Raw genomic sequence first — 5,915 nt, forward strand, 5'->3', positions numbered from 1 at the left:
AAAAAAAAAAAAAAAAAAAAAAAGCAGAGTAAAGATTCTTACAACACACGAGAGCACCTTTTGGCAAAGTAACATGCAGTTCATGAGACTAACCCTTGGTGCCCTGGAAATTACATATGCTGGATTTTGTGAACCACAACCCATGTGTGTTTCTAAAACTGCAGAACTGTGGGTTCAGCAGAGCACAATCTACCCCGGGGTGTTAGAAAGAGGGCTTGTCCCCTGCCCCCCGCTTTAAAGTTTCAGACTCAGAGGACAAAACCAGCTGGGAGCATGTCTAGCAGCTAAGCATTTAAAACTTCACATGTCTAACTGACCACGGTATACATCTGTTACCAGTAGCTTCAGTGACACAAATCCAATTAATTCTGAACATTGTTACTATTTTATATTTGTCATCCTTATTTTCATCACTTACACTTTAAGATGAATTGCATTCAGAACTAGCCTGTACATTCCAGATGTACTGGCCTGTAGATGTGTCTGTTGGTGGAGGCAGAATTTGTGCCATCCATGTGAGGAGTCTGCAAACCTTCAGCTCTGAATAAGGGGTCACCTGATGGCTCTGCATTTGAAAACAACACCTTGGACTCCAGACACTTGAGGAGACAGTTATCTTCCTTCTTTAATCAAATGTTGACCAATTTCAATGAAATTGCTTTTTCCCCAATAAAATTAGAGGGCTTGCTGTGGTCAAAATAAGGCTTTGGACCAACGTCTGGAGCCACAAAATGGATCCAAAACCAGTATCTCCCACTGCACACACACAGAGTGTTGGTGATAATGTAAGTTCAATGTATTGTCAACCCAGCAAGCAAGTCGACCTAGGTGTGGCCTAAACATTAAATGCATGTCATCTCAGTCTTCAGTAAAGACTGCGATGATGATGAACATGGTGGCAAAGGTAGGATGTTTAAGCAAGACAAACACATGGAAACAGAAGCATTTAACTTGCTGAAGAGGGGAGGACCAGATAGTCTCCATTCTTTAATTCTGAAAGAATCATCACATGGAACAATAAAGGCAGCAAGCATTTTTACTGAATTTGGGTGACAGCATAAGGTTAGAGAGCAGCAAACGCAGTACCTATATTTAAGAAGAGGGAAAGCATGAACCGGATAACTGCGGGCATGTAGGTCTGTGAGAAAGATTTTCCTCCTCAGGTGAGAAGCTCAAACCTGTTCTTCTACACCAGTGATTCTTAACTAGGATGCTGTGGCACCCTGAGCTCCTTTCAAGGGTGCCGCAGGCTGCCATGCAATGCGGGTATAGCACTGTTAGGCACGCAAACATGATTCACAAGATAAACCCAGAGATTTCAAATAGGAATCCAGTGTTCAAAGCACTCAGACCTATGGTGGTTTGAGTTCTTTGCAACAAGAGAATCAATCTATCATTTTTCCACAGTCAAAAACATGTAAAATCTAAGAGCTGGCATTTTCAGAGCAGTGCCTGGAGTCTAAAAAGGCTGAGGACCACCATTCTAGAGGCTGTGTCTTTTTCCTAGCCCTGGTATCCTTGGCCCAGAAACTTTTGCCAATCCATTCCCATCACCAGCTCACTCTCACTCAGCACACATTTTCCCTCAGCAGACTTTTCAGACTGGAACTGGAGCCTCCTTTTAAGCCTTCTGCCCAGTCAGCTAATGCTTTCTTTCCCAAGCAAGACTAATAACAAATAACACCTGTCTAGGACAGGAAAGGAAATGATGTGATTTGGCCAATGTAATGCAGAAAGCCATAGGCAGAGCTAGTAAATTAACACACTCATCACCCCTGTCCCAGCCCAGTAAGTTACCCACAAAAGCCTCTAAGCACCCGAGAATGGTTTGGACTGGGTGTTTGGCAGGACAACTGCTGGGCTGGCTGCTCCCTCATTTGGGCTTTCCCCCTGGGAGCACTCTGAGGAAAGAGGGTGCTTCCTTCTTGCTGAAAGACCCTAGGCAATGACCTGACCAGGATGAGATCATGAGAGTATTCCCATCTCCTTGCTAATAATAAGGTAAAACTCAGTGAGAATTTGACAGTATTCTTCTGTAGCCCATCTCTATCGATCTTTCCTCTGGGCGTACCCCCTGACCCCAGATTTCTACTGAGCACCTCACTGCTTATTGCTCCTACATTCCCCACAACCAACGGACCAAGGCCCAAAATGTGGTGTCACATTTTAACTACACATGCATACACTGCCTAATTTCCTTTTGAGTGTCAGAAGGTAGCTCTTTGAGAGCGCCTTCATTGGAAAATAAAGACTACAGGGTACATGCAAAAGTAACTCAAATCTTATTACTAAATGGCCAAATCAAAAGCCATTTTTACAGAAAGGTACCTCCTTTCCCTTTGGGCCATCTCCTCTTAAAATTCAAGCATTTCAGTCTCCTGGAGCTGCTATAAAAAAAAGCATTCAATTTTAAGTATATTTTCCTCCAATTTTATTTTATTTATAAAAATCCTGAAGATGAATGTTTGATTTGCTTTATTTTGGCTTGGGTATTTCTGAGTTTGACGGCGGGGGGAGACGGACTCCCAAACCTTTTGACACAGATCTGAAAAGCTTTGGTCTAAAAGATCAGAGTTTTGGAAAACCTTATGGCAATATTACCTACCTCATCTGAATGCCAACTCTAATGCTTACTGAATGGTATTAGGTGTTAATGTTTACATCATTACATTGAAAAAACATCCACACAAACTGCAACATTCACCCAGTTTGTTCTGGTGGGTTTCTGTTTGTTTTTGCAGTTGCTGTGTATGAGAAAGTCAGAGCTGATAAACTTGTGGATCCTTTTGGATAAGTGGCCACCTGCTAATGCAGGAGACTGGACTCCATAGGCCTTCTCAGTCCTACGTAAAATCTAAGAACATTATCCATATCCACTACAGGTCGGGTACCGCCCGGTCCTTGCAGGAGCAAAAACAAGACAACTGCAGTTCAGTGTTGTAAGCAGAATTTCTCTGAGTCTTCTCAAAGGTTTGGTTAAGGTCCTGTAGTGACTTGGGTCCCTGAAAGATTGACATTTCCCTGCTCTTTCAGTGCCACAGCTGTTTAGCTTCTCTCATCTTGGCATTTTTGGAATGGGAGACAAGTTTGAAACTCACTGAGGATCCAGCGACAACTCCAGGACATGTGTACGTTGTGTTTCTACCACAAAAACAACTTGGTGCCTTTTGGTGCGAGGACCATGCTGACAAGCACAACCATCAGGATCCCCTGGCAAAGTTAATAGCAGGTGGGTGCATCTGACTCAAAATTACAGTTGTAAGTCGTACCACGTAAACCCAGGCTTTGCCTCAAGCTTCTTAGGACTCTGACTGGCACAGTACTTCAGCTGACAGGGACAGGCTGAGAAAGCAACTGCGCAGCAACACAGAACAACTATGGAAATGAGTTGCTGGAAATTCCCATGAAACCCAACACTTCATTAATTGTTGGAGCAGCACCCAAGATGCATAAGGTAACTTCCAAGTACTCAGAGTGATTAGCTCCTATTAAATTAAATTGGGGAATTTGGGCAGAAATGCTCAGACAATTTTGCCAGACATCAGGAATCTGCACTGGCATTTAGTCAGAGCCAGCTGGGTTGCATGGCCCACACAGTGCTTGGGCTGACCCAGCAGGCAGTGCTTTGCAGACAAGCAACAACACCAATGTGCAGAGCAGGCTTGTCTGAGGCAGGCCGCTGACTTCAAGAACTGGAACAGGCTTGAGTGCTTCTTGTGAAAAGGCAATGTGGGATGGTGCCTCCCATTGTCAACAGACGGAGGAATAAGAAGGAGCAGGGTCCCTTCATCCCTCTGCAGTTGTTCTGAGGGAGAAAAAACACCTTTTCCCTCTGCACTGAGAAGGGGATTCCTCAACATGGTGTGGAAGAAAGGAGCTGATAACAGATATGAGCCTCCATTGCCTAGATTGGGAATTCCACTTACCCTTTTTAAAAAATGCGTCTAGAAATATTATGTAAACATGGATTTAAAACCGCCTCATATCTATTCACATGCAGCAGGAAGCAGGGTTTACGTACAGGCTTAATTTTGCCTTTTTCCAATTCCTGAGTGCTTAACCAAGCTGCCTTAACAGTCTCCTGATGGAGCTTTTTGTACTGAGTTTTGCTGTTTGAGAATCTGAGTCTTTGCACAATGGAACAGTTCAAATAAGGAATACACTTCAGTAGTATAATTTAGTAGCTTGTCTTTCTTGTATCGCTGCCCTTTAGAATTAGCACAATATAACCCTGCTAATCTACACGAGAAATGGCAAGGTCTCTCTATCTCAGTGAAGATTTAACAGCAAAGTCTTGCAGGGAAGTCGTGTATTACTAAGAATTTATTACTTTTACAAACTGTACTGTAGATATAGAACATCTTATAGCCCACCTGACACTGCTGTATGCCCAAAGTACAACTGTCAAAATAGCAGAAGTCAAGTCAGTGCCAGCCAACGTTTACTCTGTGCAGTAGTTTACGGGGCTACAGCTAGCAAGCCCAATCCATCTGTGAAGTTGTGAGCCTGGCCTACGCAGTTAGCCCTTTGGCTGGTGCATAACAGCAACTACTGAGCTTCCTTCTTAAATAAATAAAGATCTGAAGATCCAGATTCAGTCTCGCCTGTACCTATGTCCTATTCAGGTGCCTACAACAGCTGTAGCTATTTGATGCAGGCCCAAATTTGGCCCCACATAAATCCCAGCTGGAAGAGAAAACTTCATTTGAAGAGTTAAATCCTGAGGCACATCTTGGAAAGCCAGTCACACTGTTTCATGGGAAAAGTCTGCAGAACAATTATCTAATTGTCTATTGGAAAGGGAATTTGAGAGGGTTCAGGGAATACGCAGTCTAATTTTATTTGGCATGTTCAGTCCTCCTCTTTGTCTCTGACCTGCATTACAAATCAACACCAGACATTTAAGGATACAGAAATACAGCTATGAGCACCTAGCAAATAAAAGGACTGCTCATGAGTGCAACCAGCCCAACACTAACCACGCTGAAAAGGGAGAGTTGTGGCTTGGCAGCACACGGGAAAACTAATGAGCCCTTACTCTGGATGCCTCCCAAGAGGAGAGCATGTCCCAAAACATGGGCCCCTTCAGAAGACAGGTGCGGGCTGTGCCCTGGCTTCAGTTGGGAGGGCTTGGGCTCGAGGAGCTGAGGTCAACAGCAAGGTCCCAAACCTCCTGGGCTCTGCAGGTCAGAGGCAGCACCATGCTTTGCGCATGGAAACACCCTAGGCCGTAGGGGACTGGGAAGCAAGCACCCATACGGCTCTGAGGCACAGCCCCGTGGCAGGGAGGGCTCGGTCAGATGGAGGTAACGGCTGATCCGACACCAAACACAGCAGGTCGCAGCCTGGGAGGGACCTTGGAAGATCATCGGGCCCAGGCCCCCGCACCAGGCAGGAACGGACTCGATCGTAAGGCCGGAAGGGACCTCAAAAGATCAAGTCACAACCTGTCTCCGTGACCTGTAGCCATACTGAACTTTAACCCCATTTCGTTCAGGGTCCGAACCAGGGCTCCAAGGTGTAGTCGGCCCAGCACCCCAGACGCCCCGGCCGAGGGACGGTACAGGCGTCACCGGAGGCGGTAGCCCCCCGCCCCAGCCGTCTTCACCAAGGGTGTGGACCAGCGCCGGGCCTCGCCACGCGACAAAGCGCGGCCCCGGCCCCAGCTGGCAAGCGAAGGCGCTGCGGGCCGAGAGCGCTTCTGTTCTGCCGGCACACGCGCAGGGGGCTCCGCAGCGATCGCTCCTACCGAGCTCGTGACACGTGCAGAAATAACCATGGGTCCCTCCCCGTGAAATGTCACGGCCGGACGTTCCCGTGGGCGCCGGTAGGGTGCGGCCCAGCATGCGGGCCGCCCCGACTCACCGCGAGCACGTCGTGCCGGGCGCCCCCCGCGCGGTCCAGCCGCCGCAGGC

At 46.8% G+C, this 5,915-nt stretch overlaps 1 protein-coding gene across 1 annotated transcript in view; it reads right to left on the reverse strand.

The window, feature by feature from the left end:
* Positions 1-5,909, reverse strand: part of LOC109289345 (protein Hook homolog 2-like) — a 168,923-nt gene extending 163,014 nt beyond the window's left edge. Inside the window, exon 1 of the mRNA XM_019505340.1 lies at positions 5,866-5,909. The gene's annotated coding sequence lies outside the window, so the exon portion shown is untranslated. The remainder of the gene's footprint in view (positions 1-5,865) is intronic.
* Between the last annotated feature and the right edge of the window lie 6 nt (positions 5,910-5,915).

This window comes from Gavialis gangeticus, unplaced genomic scaffold (genome assembly GCF_001723915.1).
Source record: "Gavialis gangeticus isolate Ggan-Ray unplaced genomic scaffold, GavGan_comp1, whole genome shotgun sequence".
Taxonomy (NCBI): Eukaryota; Metazoa; Chordata; order Crocodylia; family Gavialidae; genus Gavialis; species Gavialis gangeticus.